The sequence below is a fragment of the Canis lupus genome, chromosome 17, assembly GCF_003254725.2.
Source record: "Canis lupus dingo isolate Sandy chromosome 17, ASM325472v2, whole genome shotgun sequence".
Taxonomy (NCBI): Eukaryota; Metazoa; Chordata; class Mammalia; order Carnivora; family Canidae; genus Canis; species Canis lupus.
In genome coordinates, this window is record NC_064259.1 from 18,926,491 (window position 1) to 18,948,175 (window position 21,685).

At 40.5% G+C, this 21,685-nt stretch overlaps 1 protein-coding gene across 9 annotated transcripts in view; it reads left to right on the forward strand.

Moving 5' to 3' along the window:
* Positions 1-396: 396 nt before the first annotated feature.
* Positions 397-21,685, forward strand: part of NCOA1 (nuclear receptor coactivator 1) — a 244,671-nt gene continuing 223,382 nt past the window's right edge. For 6 of the 9 annotated variants that reach the window (XM_049096138.1, XM_049096136.1, XM_049096137.1 and 3 more), the window contains exon 1: positions 1,293-1,315. The gene's annotated coding sequence lies outside the window, so the exon portion shown is untranslated. Of the gene's footprint in view, positions 774-1,292; positions 1,316-21,685 lie in introns of those variants that run through there. The other 3 variants (XM_035700337.2, XM_049096140.1, XM_049096135.1) reach the window with 2 other exon arrangements.

Sequence of the window (21,685 nt, forward strand, 5' to 3'; positions counted from 1 at the left end):
CCCGGGGCTCCAGGCGGCTTCCCGGCAGCAGTCGGAGGAACGCCCCGAGGGGAGGGGAAGAGTTGGGGCCTCCTTTCCCACACTTCGTTAGGACGCGGGCCGGGGCGGGACCGCGGCGGCCGTCCCTCGGGCGGGCGGCCGGCAGAGGGCGCGGGGCGCCTCCTGTCTCCGCGGCCCGGCGGGCGGGGAGCGCGAGGCCCGGGCGCGCCGTCGGAGCTCGCGGGCGCAGGGTCGCGGCGGCCGGGCGGGCCCCGAGCGCTCAGGGGCAGCGCGGCGGGCGGGGCGGCGGGGCGGCGGGGCGCGAGCGGGGCGGGGCGGGGCGCGGAGGGGCGGGGCGGGGCGCGGAGGGGGCGGGGCCGCGAGCGGGGGGCGGTGGCGGCGGCGGCGGCGGCGGCAGCGGCGGCGGCGGCGGCGGCCGAGGAGGAGGAGAACATGGCGGCCGCGGAGAGCGGCTGAAATGCCTGTTCTTCGGGCCAGGCGAGCGGGAGTCTGACGCGATCCGCCGAGCCCTCCCCTCAGACGGCTGGACCGCGGCCTCGAGCGCCTCGGCTGCCCCGTTCCCTGCTGCTCCCTCGAGCGGAGCCCGCGCCGGGTTCTTTCTGCATCCCCCTGCGGGGGGACCCCTGCTCCGGAGGAGGGGGCCGGAGAGCCGCGGCGGCGGCGGGCGCTCGGCCCGGGCACCGGCGGAGGCCGCGGCGGCGCCGCCATGGGTCCCGGCGAGCGCGGCGCCCGTCAGCGCGGCCCAGAGGCGGCGGCGGCGGCGGCGGCGGCAGGTGAGTGGCGGGCGGCGGGCGGCGGGCGGCGGGCGCCGAGCCTCCCGGTGGGTGCAGCTGTCACGAGCCGCGCGGCCGCCGAGGCCTTAGGGGGCGGGGAGCAGCTGGCGCCCCTCCGCCCCCCTCCCTCCTTTCTCTCCGTTCCGTCCCCCTCCCACTTTCCCCGAGTTCTCCCTCGGCCTCGCGCGGCTGGAGGGGGCGGAGGTCGCAGCTGTCACGGGCGCCAGCTGGGGGCTGCGCCCGCGGAGGAAATTGCTGCAGCAGCGACTTGGCGGCCCCTTTTCCCAGTTGCCCTAGTTAGCGCCGACTGGGCGAGCATCCGCGGAGGGTGCGCGAGGCTCGCGGCCGCCGGCCCGGCGTGGGGAGCGGCGCCCCCAGCCCGCCGGCGCTCCCCGCCGCCGCCGCCGCCGAGAGGGGGAGCCGGAAGTCGGCGCGGGCGCCCCTCGGCCCCGGCGCGCGCGGTGACCTTGGCGAGCCGGGCCACCTCGCCGAGTCTCGCTTGCTCGGACTGCGAAATGGGGATGACCATGGCGTGCCTTTCCGTAAGCGCAGCCTTCGACGGCGCTTCTGTGTACCCCCCGCGCACTTGCTTTTTTTTTTTTTTTTTCCCCCCCCCCTCCCTTCTGCCGGAGAGGGATTTCGGAGGTAGAAAGGGGATGGATACGTGAGATTTTGCTGTAGGGCCAGGGTTTGGTCCCCTTCCCAGGAGTCGGCTGAAGGGACCTGCGAGGGGGAGCCGACGTGTTGACTGGACGACCCGGAGGTGGGACTGGTTAATGGTCAGCGGCAGAACTCGAGCCGCCCTCCCGTCTCTTCGGAAGAGACACGGAGAAACCGGACACCAGGGTCCCTTGTCCTTACCAGCCAGCTGTGGGGTTTGTTTTGTTTTGTTCATTTTGCTTCTTTTTAAAGCGGTCACCCCCGTGGTCTAGGCACTGACGATGTCAGAGGGAGACGGAAGGTTTGACAGTAAAGCCTGTGTGTGTGACAAGGACAGTCCACGGTGCTGTGGCTGCAGACTTTGGTGGGCAGGAAAACTTTAAGCTGGAGGATCTTTCAGCCTTTGGTGCTGGGCTCTCCATGTTCACTGTAGAGGCGTTGAAGAGGCAGGTGTCCTTGTGGAGAAGGTGACTTTTTTTTTTTTTCTTCTGAGAGGGCGAATTTTTAATGTCGAGTCTGATGATGGTGAATGAAGGGTTCTTGACTGAATTGCAGTCCCAGCACCCTCTGTGGATGCCAAGAGTAATCTCTGTGGCGATGATTTGTGAGGGCTGAGGCTTACACTTCAGTGATTAAGAAATCTTTGAGTGTCTGTGTAAAAACATTGCTGTGGTGGAGCGTACTGTGCTGCTGAAGGGATGGATATCAAGGGTTAAATTTGTTTGAGGTTTGTCTCTTCTTCTGGAATTGGTTGGAGGTTAGACTCAAAAAAAAAAAAAAAAAAAAAAAAAAGTTGGCCAAAGGGGCCTCTCAGCTTGTTTCACAGAAGCTATGATGTAGTAGGAAGGGGGTCAGATTTCTTCATGTTGAGAATAATGTGAAAAGAAAGTATTTGCTTGGGTCTTTTGGCTCTTGAACTAGAAATAGTTTTGGGTGAAAGGTAGCAGTGGGGTTTGATTCAGCTTAATAAATGGTTATTCCTTGAACTGTTTGTCATAAACTAGATACAGTTTGGAAGTCTTTCTATTTTATCCCCTGTACTTTGTGGAAAGGTCTAATTTGGTTTTGTGAACTAGCATCTGAAATGTTTTCCCTCCATTTCTTATTCAGACTTCATGCTCCGGGAACAGTGGGTCAAAAAGGGGGGCCTGAATAGGGAAATACATGGTTTGGAGAGAAAATGGAGGAGTGTCGCTTGTCAGAACAGGTGTTTGGTTTGATTTTTGTAGACATTTTGCCCTGCTTATTTGTTACATTTATTTGACTCGCAAGGAAGTTTGAGTTTTAAGGTGCAAAACTTGAATTTGACATAGTTTGTAGTTAATCTCTTCCTCGTTTCTTTTTGAGAAAATCTGTAGGATTGTGTCTATTAAATTGCTTTCTGTGTGGTTTAAGCTAAGGGAGTATTTTAGATCTGCATTTTTGGGTAAGTGGTTTTATTGAAAAAAAGTGCTTGATGGAACTAATGGTGATTGTTCCACTTAAACTGGGATTATATAGACAATGCATTTTCCTCCCTCTTTCTGCCAACATTTGTTTTTCTTTCTCCCTCAATTCTAGGGTTTCATTTCTAGAAATCTGGGCTGGAAACAGAAGCAGCAGTTTGTATAATCCCAAGAATTTGCTTATGCCAGGAAGCTGTAAGGGTAGCATGAAGTGGGTGTGATATAAAGATACTGCTACTACTTAAGACATTTAACTGTTGAGGGAGTCTAGGGTCAAATTTAATTTTTGTTGAATTTCCTGTTTTGTGTGTATGTGTTAATCTTTTGGTGGGCAGAGGATTGGGTTGCTATGGTGCTGACTGGTATATATTGTGAAAGCGTTGGCAACATTTCATGCTTTTACTCTATAGAGAAGGGTGGTAAACAAGCCTAAATAATTTAAAGATGTTCTCAGGGTGGAATGTTTTCTGCATGTATTCTTCATCTTGCTAATCCAATGACTGGTCTTCACCAGGACTAAAGGTTGAGTAAGTGATGAGAGTAGTGTAGAAGTGCTGAAAGGTAGAGTGTGGGAGAGAGGATATTGGACATTCCTTGAAAATCTTTTCTCTGTTGGATTATACATCACTATGTTATTTCTAATTGTTTTTCAAAGACTTAGCTTTCCCTTCTTTTTTTTTTTTTTGTCAATTTTATATACCTTCTCGTGGAGAGATACTACCTCTCTTTCTATTTTAGTTTCTCTTTTTTTGCCTTATACTCCAAGCACTCCACATTGTTTGAGTGTTATATGGCATATCTTTTGGAGTTAGTTGGCCTTAAACCCTATGGCTTAATATAGCTTTTATTTTAGGGCAAGTATGGGAGGTCAGAATAAGCACATACTACCCATAAGCCTTAGGGTATGGAAGGAGATCCCCAGGATGCTCATTATTATCTTGGTAGTAGTTTTTGCCTTATACAGAGAGGGTAATCACAAGAATTCTCAGAGGGCCATCAACCGCTTTCCTGGCAGAGGTCCAAAACCATGTCGTGGGCTCTTTTTTACATTACCTGCATATATCAGGCACAGATAGGAGTGTGGGACTGGGTGAAAATTCATGCCATCCAGGAGTTGAATCGAGTCTGAGCTGCAGAACCGTACACATTTCTTCCCATGGTGTACAACTTTCCTACCCACTGGGACAAACTAGACTAGGAAAGGACTTCTTTGTTGCTTCTTTTCCTGGTTAACCACTAGTTTAGCCTTTGGTCATTGGTCTGAGAATGGGTCCTGTGGCCTCTGACCTCTTTTCTTACCATTTGAGATGAGATCTAGTCATTTCAAGCCTTTCCTTCTTCTCCTTTCTTTATATTTTAGTTAGACTTTGTACCTTTCTCTCAACACGCAGGGTTAGAGGTCATAAAATGGCCTAGTGGTGGCAACTGGGTACTGTTCTTGGTTGCTTAAAGAAGTGCAAGGATTTTTTTTTTTTCTTTGTAATTCTGGACAGGGCTTTATGGTCATACAGCATTACAGTATTTGGATTATAGATGTTTGGACTATAGAGAAATGGTTATTTTATATTTCCACAGGATATGTGGTTGAAGAAGAGAAATTATTACAAAACACTGACATCAACATATAAATCCAATTTGGAGGTGCAAATAGAGTGGGTTGGTGAATCCATGCTTCCTCCCCCATACCCCCATCTGCAGCACAGTATTTCTGAGGCTCCTTGAAGTGACAGGCTTTTAGAAAAGCTTAGTAGAGTTATCATATTTTGAAGATAAATACCTTATGCCAAAACAGAAGCAAACTATAGGCACTTGAGTTTTGTAAGACTTGAGATTAATCACCCTCCAGTCACCCTATCTTATATATATTTTGATATAATCGCTCCCCATGGATGTTTTAGTGTGGAGAGCCAAAGTTTAACTTTACTGAGACATCCTGGACCCCGACCATTGGGAACAGACAGATGAGACTGGTAACAGCAGGTGCAGGTGTGGAGGTGAAATACACATATTAGCAGGACCAGAATTCTGATAACACTGTGGTGTCCACCATTTCCAGAGTGATACTTAACTTTGCTCTTCTAGCTTATACTTTTGAGGCAAGTTTAGGTTTCTTTTGGAAATGGAGGCTTGACTTCAGAAAGGGGATGATGTCCTGGCTCTTCCAGATACTTAATAGATGTCACCTTGGGTTAGTTATGTAACCACACTTAACCTCAGGTTTTCATGTGTAAAATCGGAATAATGTACTTACCCTCATATGGTTCTGATCTTTCAATTATTAAATAACAACATAGGCCTAGCATGATTGGCACAAGGTAAGACTTTAACAATGTTTTCTTACACTAACATAACCTAATCACATAACTATCTAATCTGTCCCCAAATTCTGATTCTTTTCTCTGCAATTTGGATTTCCCTCTTTATTTCTGGTTCTACAATGTGGACCTCCTGTTGTTTTGCACATGGAGAGAAGAGAGTCACATCGACTCTGTGGGCCTGAGTTTCTTTATCATTAAATCAGCATATTGGCCTGATTTCACATTTTTTCCTTGTGCTAAATTCTGTGATTTGTAGGTTTATAGCTGTTTGCCTGCATGCATTTGCCTAATTCATCCTACACAGAAATGCTTAAAAAATTCCTTTCCAAAATGGTTTTTCATGTTATTGTTTGTAGCAGAGACTTTCTGTGGACAAATTTATCAAACGTAAATAATTTAAACTGTTCTACTTTTCATTCTGGAAAATTTGCTGCAGATGGCATGTGCAGAAATGCTTTGTAAACTGTAAAGTGCTACACAAGTGAAGAAAGTTACAATCACCTGTAGCTATCTTGCTCTGATCTTATGTTTCATTTTCTTTAAATTGTCTCCTTTTATCTCTTGACCTTCAAAAACAGGGTCAAAGTTGGTATGTTCTCTAGAAAGCATGATTTTTATCACCCCTTTACCATCAGTTGCTCAGTTTTTTCCAATATAATACATTTATTTCTTTTCCTTTCTTTTAGAAAGAAATCCTTTTTTTAAAAAATTGTACATTAAATTGTTTTTCCTAACTAGGTTAGAATAGTCCTTGAGATGACATGAACTACACCATTAAAAAAATTTTTTTTAATTTAAAAATTTTTTGAATTTAAATTCAATTGAGTTAGCATATACTGTATTATTAGTTTCAGGGGTAGAATTTAGTGATTCATCAGTTGCATATAACACCCAGTGCTCATTACATCAAGCGCTCTGCTTAATGCCCATCACCCAATTAGAACCACACCCTTTAGAGTAAAGGAGCCTTAATGGCAATTTAGCACAACCTCCTTAATATTACAGATGATAAGACTAAGGCCAGGCAAATATGGTAATTTTCATGGGTCCTGTACTTAATGGCATTACTTAGGCAAGAACCCAAGTATTTGGCTTCTTTGTGAGAGGTTTTTGTTTTGTTTTAGTATTTAAAAGTTATTACAAAGAGATCTTAAATTTCAAGAATTTTAGTAAGCTTTTAAGTAATGTGTAAGTGAGGAGGAAATGAGTATTTTTATTTTTTGGTCAAAAATTGACTGTCAAATATTGCAGTCAGGTATTAATCAGGAATTACTTAAGACTACTCTCTTGAAAACTATAAAAGTGCCTCAAGGGAAACGTCTGCTTTTCTTATATGGCCCTCATTCAGAGTCAGCAAATATTTATTGAGTGCTGTTTCAGAGACATACTGTCCTCAGGTACTGTGCTTGTTCTACATGTTACATTTTATAAATGAGGAAACAAGGTTCAGGGTAGTTGAGTGGTTGGTGTAAGAATGCACAGCTTGTAGGTATTAGGGAAGACATTTGAGTCCAGGGTCTTCTGACCTAAAATCACAGGCATACCTTTGTTTTATTTTATTTTTTAAAAAACATTTATTTACTTAGCTTGCAAGTACGTGTTGGGGGTGGGGTGGGGCAGAGGGAAAGAGAGGGAGAGAGCGAATCTGAAACAGATTCCGAGGGGGCTCCATCTAATGACCCCAGACCACGACTTGAGCCGAAATTGAGTCTGAGACTTAGCTCCAGCTAGGTACCCTGTCACAGGCATACCTTTAAACTGGCTTCTCTCCAAGGGTTTTTGCCACAGTTGACCACATTGTAACCTTATTTTTTCCTTTTTGGCCTTTCTCTGTTCCTTAAATGTGCTGTGGAGACTCCTGCAAATTCCTTGCTTTCTGATGACTCAGGAGCCCATATATACGAGTTACTTAATGATGGTGTCACTTTAAGATTTTCATGTTGTTTCTCATCTCACCTTTGTACTTTAGTAATGTTGATTCTTTGGTGCTTCTGTCTAGTTAAGCTTATCTTTGAATGGTTGGTTTTGGATTCTTAGCAATAAAATTCTGCCTCTCAAGTTTCGTTAGCATTTAAATAGCTAAAGCTCAGGTGCTTTTTTTTTTTTTTTCCATTTGGAATAAATTGCTTGGTCATTCTGTGTTTCCACTTGTGCTTTTTTAAATTTATTTTTATTTTTTTAATGTAGGCTCCGTGCTGGGCGTGGAAGCCAAGTGTGGGGCTTGAACTCACGACCCTGAGATCAAGAGTCGGGACACTTAACTGAGTGCCACCCAGGCGTCCCTCCACTTGTACTTTGAATGGTTGATCTCATTCTTATAGCTATAATATATTACATCTTAAATTTTTAGTTTGTATGATTAAAGTATTTACATGCTTTTATTATCAAGCATAGATTTGATTGTTTAATGGAAGATATTCTATGAGTGTATATGTGTTTATATAAAGATATCACGCCATATTTGACCAGATAGTTAAAGGATGAAATGTCCTTGCTTTTTGAAAGCACTTGTATGTGTAATACTGGCTTTACTTTGGTGAATTTGTTTGGAGGAAATTGGGGGAAAAGTTGCTTGTTGTGCAAAGCCTCATACCTCCCTCTCCATTCCAGGTGGTACAGGAAATCTGTAATTGAATTTCTAAGTAGCTACTCAATCATTCATTCAAGACATAGTTATATAAGTACCTACTTTGTTCAAGGTGATGTGTTGTTAAAAGATAGGGAAGTTAAAAGATAAGATACGGATCCTGTTCTTAAGGAGATTATGACCTAAGAGAGGTGATAAGACGAACACACAAATACCTATAATACTGATTGAATGTGATGAGTGCCACGAGAGAAGTATGAAATAGTACTTTGGGGATTCAGGAGAGGGAGCAGTTATTCTCATTTGAGAGTGATCAGGGTAGATTTCATGCAGGGCTTGGGGTGGACCAGAACATTGAAGGCAGGGGATGATTTGTATGTGAGTAAGAGTGAGGAGAGAAGTATTTTAAGGAAGATTAAATAGCAAAGATGAAAGGACAGAAAAGCTTGGGATTATTTAGGAGTAGTGAAAGGGGAAAGTGCAAGGAGGAGGGTGGCACCAGCCAAAGTAGGAGGGGACCAGATGCTGTAGGTGCAGTAGCAAGACATTGCAGGATTTTAATGGAGGGAGGTGGTGGGGAACAGTGAAGTATGCAGATCTGGATGAGATCTAGGAGAAATGTCAGTTTTCCAAATTTACATAGATTTTTTTTGGCAGGTTTTACACCCCAAATTTTATATTTTCATAGTTTTTGAAATGATTCCATATGTAAGGCTTACCACACTAGGAACTTATTCACTCATTTTTATGTATATTTGAGAACAGATTATGTGTTTTTTTTTTTTTTTGATAGGAGTTAGTACAAAATCTTTTTCACTGGCTTATACTTTTTTTTTTTTAAAGCAGTAGCTGTTTTTTTAAACAGCGTATTATCATTTGGCATTTATGCAGCGGACTTGTTTTTTAAGTGTAAAAATGTCATCTCCTTGTATAAATATATTTCTCTGTATAAGTGAGGATGGTCATGTAAGTTGAAAGTCCCTGGCTCTCAATATAGTTCATGATTTATTTTACTGATTTATTTATGCCCTGCCATGTTCCAAAAAGGATTTAAGGCAGGATATGTCATGAAGAGTCTTGGACCTTGTTCTAGCCCTGTCTATTATTTGACTGAACTGCTAGCCAACATTACACTGAGGGAACAGTGTTGAAGACAACTGGTGTCACAGAATGTGCTGCAGTTGTGTCTTTTGCCAAACTGGTAGTAATTCAGAGATGGAGACAATATAATTAGAGTACCTTTAAAGATAACTCCTTTTAAACTTTGTTAGAATGCTAGGGAAATGGGTTAAAGGGTACTGCTAGAACACTTTGCCCCTTGAGAGTCCAGGCACATTAAGAACCATGGTGTCCACAGTAGAGTTTACATAAAATTATTTGGAAAATTGGAGAAATATTAGAGGTCTCTAAGGAAGTTTCTTTCAGTCTGTTGTGATGTTTTCAGTTTATAGGAGTCTGGGTAACTGGATTTTCAAATTTGTTATTTTAAATAGTAGACTCTTAACATCTTTTGTAAGGAGTCACCAGGCAGATATTTTGTATAATATTTCATAGAGGGTAACTGGCCATCTTAAGGCAGAGGTCTCAAGAATTATCTAACTTAGAGATGACTTATTTTTCTTTAACAAAAACACAGATGTTCCAAATTTGCTGACATTTTCTGTGACAAGTGGCTGTGAGTAAAATGCTGCCTAGCAGATATTTATGAAAAATAAACACACTTACTTTATCTGCCCCTTTGGGATGATGGTAAGTTTTTTTTTTTTTTTAAGATTTTTATTTATTTATTCATGAGAGACACACAGAGGCAGCGACACAGTCAGAGGCAGAAGCAGGCTCCCTGCAGGGGGCCCGATGTGGGACTTGATCCGAGTCTCCAGGATCACGACCTGGCCTGAAGGCGGTGCTAAACCGCTGAGCCCTGATGGTAAGTTCATAACAGTGACTCAAAAAGTAACTACTGGGGATCCCTGGATGGCTCCGTGTTGAGCATCTGCTTTTTGGCCCAGGGCGTAGTCCTGGAGACTCGGGATGGATCAAGTCCCGTGTCGGGCTTCCTGCATGGAGCCTGCTTCTCTCTCTGCCTCTCTCCCTGTGTGTCTCTCATGAATAAATAAATAAAATCTTAAAAAAAAAAAAAAAAACTACCTTTCAGAATAAAATAAAATTCAATGTTATGGATAGAGATTATTGAAAATGAATATTTGGAACAACTTCCATCATTATTGGATTTATGTGCTGAATATGATGTGTGTAACTTTAAGAATGTTTTTAGGGATACCTGGGTGGTTCAGTGGTTGGGTGTCTGCCTTTAGATTAGGGAGTGGTCCCCCCCCCCCGGGGGGGCCCTGGGATCAAGTCCCACATCCTGTTCCCCTTGAGGAGCCTGCTTCTCCTTCTGCCTATGTCTCTGCCTCTCTCTCTCTCTCTTTCATAAATAAATAATAAAACCTTAAAAAATTGTTTTTATATATATATTTCAATTTGGAAACAAAATTCTCTAACTTGTATAAAAACCTTATAAACTTAGGCATTTTAAGTGATTTTGTGCCTATCTGCTGAAAATATAAAAAAAAAATACGCCATTTGATTTATTAGGAAGAACAACTGGTTGTCACCAGAAAATACGGAAATATACTAGCTGAACTTTAGCAAAAGCCTTTGCGTAAGTGGTGAATGGGATTTAAAATTGAATATATCATGTTTTATACAGTGCAGCAAGTGATTCCTTCATTTGGTTTTACCCATCTTTGTGAAACATATATTTTTTTGCTATGATAGTCATTAAAACTAAATAGTTATTTATTATAAAAACTGAAATTTAGAATGAGACCTCAAGTTACAATATTACAAAATATGAAAGCAAAATTAGAAAATAGCAAATCATATTCAGTCACATTACTTTCATCAAAAGTAGTCTTTTTTTTTTTTTAAGATTTTATTTATTTATTCATGAGAGACATACAGAGAGAGGCAGAGACACAGGCAGAGGGAGAAGCACTAGGCTCCATGCTGGGTGCCTGATGCGGGACCTGATCCCTGATCTCCAGGATCATGCCCCCGGCCGAAGGCGGCACTAAAATGCTGAGCCACTGGGGCTGCCCAAAAATAGTGGTATTAATAATAGTGTTTATTAGGAATAAAATGAAACTGTCACCAGTAAGGAGGATAAATGCTTTAGAATTGTTTATTATAAGAAATGTTCTGGAAAAAAAAAAGAAATGTTCTGTTAAGTATCCATTTTTGTGTGTGCTTTACAAGGTACATAATTTATTGGTCTGGTGTGTACTGTATACAAATTATAAATAAATGTACATATATAGCTTCCTATTCAAAAACTTGTAAACTGTGAGTATATGATAAAAAAATGGTTATCTGTTTTCTAGCAAGGGTTCTTAACTAAGAACTCTTGGAATTCATGGAACTAAGAGTCTCTAGGTAGGCTTCAGAGGGTCTATGAATACTGTGAAATTATACGCAAAATATTGTGAGTGTGTGCATTTCTCTGAGGAGAGGGTCTATAGCTTTTACCAAATTCCCAAAGGGGTTCATGACCTCCCCAAAGGTTAAGAATCTCCGTTGTTAAGGATTGGGACCTCAATAACTCCATTCATCCAGTCTTACTCTCTTGCCAAGTTTAATGGATATATCTGATGTCATTACTCAAGCCCGCAGTATGACTGGATTTGCAGTCTATTTTTCCATTTTGCAATAGATGTGATTACACTGCCTTTGGCCTTTACAGATGTTTGAGTTTTGTTTGTTGCACAACTACCTGGCCTTCATCACTTGGCTGCTCTTATATATCATTTCCCACTTCTGTCCCTCTAAACACCAATAAAAAAGAGTGAACCTAGGAGTGTGATGGGAATGCATATATGTATGGCAGAGCCTAGTATCAGTTCAAGTGTAGGGAGACCCTGCTGGTTAGGCTGGAATTCACAGTTGCTGTGCTTTTAAATTTTAAACTCTTTTTTTTCTAGCATTTGAATCTCAACTTTCTAGAGTCCTCAGGGTCTGATTTGACACATGCTAAAAACACTTTCCAAGTTTGTTCAGATGCTTAGATCTGTTCCTTTTTCTCCTCACTGTCATCGTTCTGATTTAGACTGATTATTGCAGTAGTGTCCAGGTGGTCTTCAGTGAGTTCCTTTTTAAGTCTGTCCTAAAGTTTGTTTTGGATTGATTATCCTAATTTTTATTTTCATTGTGTTATTTGCTTAAAAACCTTCAAAGACTCTTCATTACTATCAAGATAAAATTGTTACTTAGCCTGGCATTTAAAGCTTTCCAGTGTCTGGCACCAACCTGCATTTCTGGTCTCATTTCCCACTATTCTCCTCTAGTAAACTGTTCCAAATAAATTGTCAATTTATTGTCCCTTAAACATCCCTTCGGCTTCTCTGTTTCTCCTGCTTTGCATAGTCCTTTGTTGAATATGTTCTCCTTATCCTACTCTGTGTGTCTTGAAATCCTACCTATTCTTTAAAGCTCAGCTGAGATTCCAACTTGCTTGTGAATTGTTCAGAATATAAATTTAAAAGTAACCTTTTCCTTCTATGAACTCTTAATATTTATTTTCCTTATTATTCATTTGACACTTTACTGCCTTCTACTCGTGCAATTTTTTGTTTTCATGTGTCTGGTCGCCTGAATTAGGGTATGAGAATGGCAGAAGGGGATTATGTTTTATATTTTGTCCTCTGCAATGTCTTAAACATGTAGATAATAAAATACTTGACAAATCACATTGATTAAATCATAATGCTACTCATTAATGTACTTAGAGTAACAGACCTTTTTTAAAAATTATTATTGTGCCTGGATTACTTGTGCATATTATCTAGGGATTTTCTTTACTGATTTCAGGGTATTTGGGAAATTGAATTGGAAATCAGTTGGTGCCCAGAGAGCATATTGTCCTACAGTGTAAGAAGTTGGCTCTCATGGGCTGTGTTCTAAAAGTCTGGGGGAGCCTGGTGAGTCATTTGTCTCCAGTGTAGAGTTCTACCTGCCATGGATAACAGAAAAACTTGTGTTCCTTCTTCTCTCTCTTTTGCCGTGCTGGAGACACACATTCCTAATGTCTTGGGGATTCCTATACTTCTGTTTTAATGTCTCAGCCCATTCTTCTCAATAAAAGCTATATTTTTATTGAATACTTATTGTTTGGATGGTGCTGTGGGGAGCCACGAAGTTACTGTATCTTAGGGTTCTTGCCCTTCAAGGAGATTGTAATCTTTATAAGGGAGTCTCATTTGCTTTAAATCATATGTGAATTAAAAAATATTAGAAAAGATGTCATATGGATATATATAACTAGTAGTTGCTAACTGAGATATGTGGAAACTCTGTAGTACTTACTATTTTTAGGACTTACTTGGAATTTATTATCATGTATACTTATTTCTGTATTTACATGTGCCTGTTGCAGCAACCACATTGCAAATTATGGAGGATAGAGCATTTATTGTAGTAGTTATATGTCAGTACCAGAGTGCTTTCATAGTGATTTACCCACAGTTTACATAGTGTGTTAATGATGATGCTAGGAGGCTGGCATGGTTTGGGTAGGCTTCCTGGAGGAAGTGAAATTTGAATTAGATTTGTAGGATCTGGAATATTAACTTACAGCGTAGTCTCCTGGAATGTGAAAAAAGGGGTCTGTAGTTAAAATAATAAACTGTGTTTTTGGTGCCCACTCTAGAACGTGGAATCTCTTTGGTTACTGTGCCTTTGGCCCTGAAGTGACCCTTCATCACTTCCTCTTATGTAATCCATTGGTCAGGGTAGTCACAGTGCACCTACTTTCGGGGCTAGGAAATGTGTGCAAGAAATACTTGGTGAGCAATAAATGGCTTACTATAGTGGAATTGGCTTTCTTTAGAGAGGTGAATGAATACCAGAATTGGTGGGCCTTGCTTGGAGTCAGTTGAAGTAAAAAGGAATTGTTTTGTGTGTCAGTCTAAATAGAATTTTTATTTTTATTTGTAAAAAGAACTTGTAGGGGATCCCTGGGCGGCTCAGCAGTTTGGCGCCTGCCTTCGGCCCAGGGCGTGATCCTGAAGTCCCGGGATCAAATCCCTCATCGGGCTCCCTGCATGGAACCTGCTTCTCCCTCTGCCTGTGTCTCTGCCTCTCTCTCTCTCATGAATAAATAAATAAATCTTAAAAAAAAAAAAAGAACTTGTAATATTGAATGGTGACCTTGAGACAATTAAAGGAGAAATTTTAATAATGTCTCTAAGAGTAGGTTACATATACATTGTTTTGGTTTGGATGGTTTGCTACCATCTTCAGAGTATATATTTGAAACAGGTAGAAAGTGATTGCTTTCAGTAAAACTGATCCTGAGCTTTTCTACATATACTGTTTGGCTGGTGACATTGTAGGGTGGAAAAAGTGAGAGAGGGCATAAAGGGCTTTCTGACACTATTGGAGACCTTTTGCTGTCTGAGAATTTCATAAAATTTCTCCTTAGAGTCCCATGAGGTCTTTTCCCTCCCGCTTATCAATATAATGCTAAGTAATTAAAATCTGTTTTCTCGGGATCCCTGGGTGGCGCAGTGGTTTAGCGCCTGCCTTTGGCCCAGGGCGCGATCCTGGAGACCCGGGATCGAATCCCACGTCAGGCTCCCGGTGCATGGAGCCTGCTTCTCCCTCTGCCTGTGTCTCTGCCTTTCTCTCTCTCTCTCTGTGACTATCATAAATAAATAAAAATTAAAAAAAAAATCTGTTTTCTCTGTTTTTTGTTCATCTTTTAATGCTTGGTTCAGTAAGGACTATTGGGTGGTGGTTAAAATGTTGGTCAAATATGCAGAACTAGGAAGCCCAATTTCTTATTTATATGTGAAGCTTATTTTCCTCCTAGTTTTATTCTTAAAGTCATCAGCCCTGAACTTTTTAAACCTGAGGCTTTCTTTATGACTGCATTCCAATAGTATTCTCTTTTAAATAAAAAATAAACCATATATATAAATCATGACCATATTTTAACAAAAAACTTGAAGAAATGGACGAATATATAGAATTAAAAGGTGAAAGAAAGTCTCTAGTGATTATATGGCAGATGTTAATTTAGCCCCCCCCCCCCCCCCCCCCCCATTTCAGGTCACAGTATCTTTCCTGGTGGCCAAGGTGTGGACATGTGACCTAACCTGGATCTGTATTTATTCATTTATTTATATTTACTTTATTTTTTAAAAAATGGGGTCCACACCCAATGTGGGGCTTGAACTCAACAACCCTGAGATCACATGCTCTACTGACTGAGCCAGCCAGATGCCTCATCATAGTTTTTTTGGACACAGTGATTGCTGCAGAGTAGCTATATGACCCATACAGGTTCAGAGCCTTCCCTTGAGATTGAAAAACAGATGCTGGACAAGAGACAGGCTCATTCCATGGAGTTGCTAAACTGAGATAGAGTATGCCTGGCCACATGAAGGAAGCCTATCTGTTATAGAAAAGAATGAGGCCAACATATAGGGTGAAGAGGAGCTGACTCAGACAGTGTGTCTCTCTTACACTCAGAGATGCACAGTCATACACATTCTCACATGCTTGCATGCATGGGGAGTCATTGGAGCCTCTGGATCCACTTGAACCTTAAATTAGATCCACCCTATATTTTCCAGTTAAATGAGCTAATTAGTGTCCTGACCTGCTTGTGCTAGTTTGAATCAGGTTTTTGTCTCTTGGAACTGAAAGTTCTGACAATTCAGACCCCTTTTGGCATCTTACCCCTCCTTTCTTCCCTCTCCTCCCTACCCCACATAGGATCATACTTTTTGAATTGTTATAGACTTTCTAAACTTCATATTGTGGGGATTTTTTTACATCAGAATATGAAGGAGCTTTTGATCTTTGCATGAAATGCTGCATAGCATTACATTAGATGTATATTCTATAATTTAGCTATCTTTCTCCCTTTTGATGGGCATTTAGATATCAAGTATTTTGCTGTTGCAAGCTATGTTTTGGTAGGCATCCTAGTTTGTACTTGTTTTTGTACATGTATGAGAATATACTTATGGAATTAAGGTAATGCACATTTAAAAAATTGATGTCCTTTCAAACTGTTACCCCAAAAGCTGTATCAGTTTATACTTCCACCAACAGTATATGATAGTTGCTGCTTTCCCCTACTTCATCAACTCTGGATATTATCAGTCATTTTTTATTTGGGCCCTATTTGATGGATGAAGATGGTATAATAGCATTGTTGTAATTTTAGTTTTCTATTTGATAAAACTGTTTATCTTATCAGATGTTTATTCTGTATTGAGTTTATTCCCCCTTAAGGTTCTTTTATCCATATTTGTTCGCTTTCCTTTTGGGATGTTTGTCTTTTTTTTTTTTTTTTAATTGCTTCCTAGCCATAATGTGCTTATGATGTAGTTGTATTTACATTAACTCAGAATGGCATTGTTACGCAGCCTACCCTGCTACCTAGTTACTTCAGAAAGATTTGAGATCAAAACCTACATCATATGTATATTTTACAGATGTTGCTGGACATTTAACTGGTTTATATCTAATAGCTTTATATAACTGCCCAACTCAGTTAGCTCAAGAATACATCTCTTAATTGGATGTTCCGTGGGTGCTAAATTGAGGTTAATTTTATGGTTGAGATGAATGTTGGGAGACTCTTGTTATGAGAACTTTCCAGTTCAAAATCATTGAGAGTACCTTGAATGGTATAGAACTTTCAGACTTGACTGACTGGTTTGCCCATTGGTGTAGAATCGGAACCACTTTCAGAGGGGAATTTTGGCACCATAAGAAAATACTTTCTTGGCTTACCTCCATCAAGAGGAGGGTTGGCTGCCAGGTATCTTTAGTGGCTAATTTTCCTAAGAGAATATTAACCTGACTCTGTATTTGGGTATGAAAGTATTTAGTCTACCTGTAATTAGCAGTATAGAATAGCTTTGCTCTAGCAAGTATTGTATCCACTTACTTTCTACCCAATTCTTTAAAAAAACCTACCAGTCAGAAACAACACTCTCTGAGGATTGCTTAAACATTGAGTCCACTGCTCTAGATCACTTGGATCAAACCAGAATCCCAGAAAACTAAGTATATAGATTGCATTGTTTTTTACTGGGGTAGAATTACTTTATAGAATTGTTATTTGGTATAATGCAATCAACCTTTATTGAGGGCCATTAACATAAACAGCTTTATAAAATTGAGTACTTCTCTTATTATAGAAGTCTTGTGAGCCAATTATCTCCTTTATCTTAGTGCCCTTATTGATGGTATAACTACTGCTACTACTGTTACTATCGGCAGTTGTCGGAAGATGAAGACTGAACACAAAATGAGCTAATTAATAGCTGATGGAGAATACTCTTGCCCAAAAGAAGATACCATTCTGGTTGAGGGATTATATAATGGTTTGGAGTGTGGACTCTGGATCCAGATTCCCTGGGCTAGAAGCCTGGCTCTGCTGCTTCCTAGTTTTGTGTGCTGCTTGTGTGCTAACCTCTTGGTGCCCTAGTTTTCTTATCTTTGAAATAGGATAATAATTGTAACTACTTGTACAAGGTTGTTGTGAGAATTCTCTGACTTTATAAGGGTTGAGGATGGGGAGGTGGGGAATTGGATGAAGGTGGCCCAAGGTACAAACTTCCAGTTATGAGATAGGTACTGGGGGTGTAATGTAATATACAATATGATGGCTACAGTTAATACTGCTGTGAGATATATTTGGAAGTCAGTAAGAGAGTAGATCCTAAGAGTTCTCATTACAAATTAAAGAAAAACATTTTTTTTTCTTTATTCTGTGTCTATATGACGTGATGGATGTTAATTGAACTTAATACTGTGGTCATTGCTTCACAGTATGTATAAGTTAAATCATTATATTGTACACCTTAAATTTACACGGTTCTGTATGTCAGTTGTTTTTTTAAAGATTTATTTATTTATTTATGATAGAGAGAGGCAGAGACACAGGAGGAGGGAGAAGCAGGCTCCATGCTGGGAGCCCAACACGGGACTGGATCCTGGGACTCCAGGACCACGCCCTGGGCCAAAGGCAGGCGCTAAACTGTGAGCCACCCAGGGATCCCCCTCTTTTTTTTTTTTTTTTAAGATTTTATTTATTCATGACAGACACAGAGACAGAGAGAGAGAGAGGCAGAGACACAGGCAGAGGGAGAAGCAGGCTCGATGAAGGGAGCCCGATGTGGGACTCCTCCTGGGTCCCCAGGATTACACTCTTGGCCGAAGGCAGCGCTAAACTGCTGGGCCACCAGGGCTGCCCTGTATGTCAGTTATATTTCAATAAAACTGGGGGAAAAACTGTACTAAAATACATTTACAAAAAAAAAAAAAAAAAAAAAGAAAGAAAAAAGAATTCTGTGAGTTTAAACACGTAAAATGCTTGAAACATGCCCAGTACAGAACACATGTAATGAAAAAGAGCTGCTGCTATTTTTCCCCCCATTTTTTTTATTTTAGTAAGATACACATAACAAAATTTACCATCTTCACCATTTTTAAGTGTATAGTTCAAGCTGCCTATCATCACCATTATTATTTGAACCCATGTAGTAATTTTTCTTCTAGGTCTTGGTAGCAGGAAAAGCTGTTTCCCCTCTCCAGTTGATCTGCTTATATTACATAATCATCATAACTCCTGTAGCCAGTGGTATTTTCTCTGTGTCAAATGGGCAGTCAACTTTTTAGGATCTTGTGGCCATATAGTTTTTTCGGTGAATTTACCTCTGACTTCATCTTATTTTCCTTTCTCTTTGCCCCAATCTCATTACTTCCTTTTTTAAAAATTCTTAATGCTCTCTGTAAGCTGTCTCACATCTTTTTTAGAATACTATGGAAGTGGGGTACTTGGGTGGCTCAGTTGTTAGGCATTTGCCTTAGGCTCCTGTCGCTATCCTAGGGTCCTGGGATAGAGCCCTACATCAGGCTCAGCGAGGGCTCTGCTTCTACCTCTCCTTCTGCCCATCCCCCTGCTCATATCCTCTCTATCTCTCTCTCAAATAAAATCTTTAAAAAAAAAAAAAAAGAATGTGAAAGCACTCAAATCCTCCTTGCTTTTTTTTTTAAATACTGTTGAAATAAACAATAATCTGCATTACAATGTGTGCCCATGTTGAAATTTCAGATTAATTTTCATTCAATTTACCTTAACTGACTGCTTCCTGGTGACAGGGGAGGTGCTGTAATTTTCATTAAGATATCTCAAATCTCATCATAGGATGGGTTACTTCTGGGAAGGTTCCTGTTGACAGCTAATCCTGTTCTTGCTGTGGGTTTTCTTTTAAGCTTCAGTTACAAAAGTGTTTCTTCCTGACTTTTCTTGTTTGTTTTTTTCCCTTGACCTTTGCTCCAGCCATCTCTTGTAGACTGGGGGAGGGGTTTGGGGAGGATCATTAGAAGGACCTATGAACTTGTAGTCTTTAGTAAATGCTCTTCAGAATAAGACTTTTATCATAGATGTAGCAAGGCTGTAGCAAGAGTAAAAGCTCTATGTATTGTTTGCTTTTCTTTTAAAAACCTGAATGTTGATTTATTATTTACAGGGAATAAAAAGAAATGTCCTAAAGCCTAAAATATTCCTGACTATTTCTGGTTTTATCTCTGGTGTATTCTCTCTCCCAAGCAGATAATATGGGGCTGATGCTATGCCTTTTTGGGGGGAGAATAAAAAAAAATTTTTTTTTCGATATCAAGATTGATTGAAATGTCTTTTAAGTCTTTTTAAAATTTGTAGACTCCTTTTTTTTTTCTTTTGAAATTATATATTGAAGAACCTGGGTGGTTTGTCCTATACATTTTATTATAGTCTGAATTTCTGTTTAGTTTAAGGTATTTCTGTACCCATTCTATATATCCTATAAATTGGTAGTTTGATGTAGAAGCTTAAGATTTAGTTTTGTGGGGGGAGGGGGGCAAGACGACATTATAGATAGTATTATGAGACATATATATGTAATGTCTGGTTGTCTTTTGGTGATGTTAGCAGCTGTTGGTATTGCTGTTGGTTTTTGATTCTTAAAATCCTAATGGAGTCACCGTGGTGTCTAGATGATAATGGCTAGGTATTGCCTGCAAATGGCAGAGTCTATGCTATCCAATAGGACTCTTGGTGACCACTTGAAAATGAAGCTGTGTTGTGTGGAATCAAAGAAGACCTAAGTTTCAGTCTTGGCTCCCATGTTTAGGAGCTGCTTGATCTTGCCTAATTAACAGCAACAGTAGTAGTGGCTACCATTCCTTTAGTGTTTATTTTACACCAGGTTCTGTACTAAGCACTTTCTATATGTTGTGTAATCTAATCCTCATAACTATGCTGTGAGGCAGGTATTATCATCTTTATTTTGCAGTTCACATTGCTGAGTAGTGAAGTAGGGATCCTGCTTCACTCCAATCTCATGCTCTTAATAGCTCTGTTCTTCCATGTCTGTAAAAAGGAGTATAAATAGAGCTGCTTTATCTATCTTGTAGGGTTAATGAGATACTGTGTGTGAAAGTGCCTTGAAAAATATTATAGATGTTAAAATGAGAAGTGTGTCGGGCTGGTAATACACAGGAAAGGTGGAAATGGAGGCCTTTGGCTAAGTGATAGTGAAAAGTGTGGATGGAAAGAACCCTCTGGTCACTTTCTAACTTCTGTTTCCATTACTACTGCTGTTGACATGTGGGAGTTTCCTTCTCTTGTTAAAATTGACAGTGATAGAGATTTTATGTGTGGTAAATGTCATATGTCAGAGGTCACTTAAAAGTCTCTAGTTGAGTAGTGATGTCTTGGTTTAACTCCATGGGCCACATATGTAGGCTCACTACAGATATTTTTAACTGAGAGAGCAAGAGTGTAGTCACAATTCTTTTTCTAAAAGAATAAATATTTATTAAAAGTAGCGGAAGTGTTAACTGAATTTGTAATATACTATTTCTTTAGCCGGATAGTGGGTCTATCTGTTAAAATTATTTTCGGTATCTTTTTTTTCATGTCTGAAGTATTTTATATTTAATAAACCATTCATTATTTAAAGTGCTAACCACAACTTTGCATGTGTAACAGACAAGAGAAATGGGCATGAATTTAGTACCTTCAGGCCTGACCTTCAGTAATTTGTTATTCATTATGATCAATTGGTAATAAGTACATGGACAACTGTGTTGAGATCTGTTACCATTTCTAGCTGGAAGGCAGAAGGTATTGTGATTGATGACCGATGTCAGCCTGAGGCAGACACACACAGAGTGTAGAAATATGTGCTTTGTTTTTGCTAAATGTTGGTGGTGTGTTTATCAGAAAGCCCTAGGGCTTGACCTGGACACGTTTTCCTGTACTGTGCTTATTGCAGTTCTTGTGTTCCTCTGGGAATCATACTGTCATACTGTATCTACTACGGTGAAATACTTAGGATTTCATTGTGATATTCCCAAGAAAGATTTCCTATGTCTGTCTGTCTGTCTGTAGGCTTCACACCTATTGTAGAGCCCAATATGGGACTTGAACTCAACCCTGAGGTCAAGACCTGACCTAAAATCCAGAGTCCTACACTTAACTGATTGAGCCACCCAGATGCCCCTTCCTATTTATTTTTTTATTATTTTTTTGAGATGTAATTCACATATCATAAAATTACCCTTTAGTAGCCTTTATTATACTCACAGAGTTATGCAATATTATCAGTAATATCAGACTATTTCATCCCCCCAAAGGAAATCCCATGGAACCATACAATATTTGACCTTTTATATCTTGCTTCTTTTACTTTACCTAATGTTTTAAGGTTTATTCAGATTGTAGCATGTATCAGCATTTCATTCCATTTTATGGCCAAAAGATAGTATTCCTTTGTATGGGTAGACTACATTTTATCTGTTTAACTTTTGATGGATATTTGAGTTATTTCCACT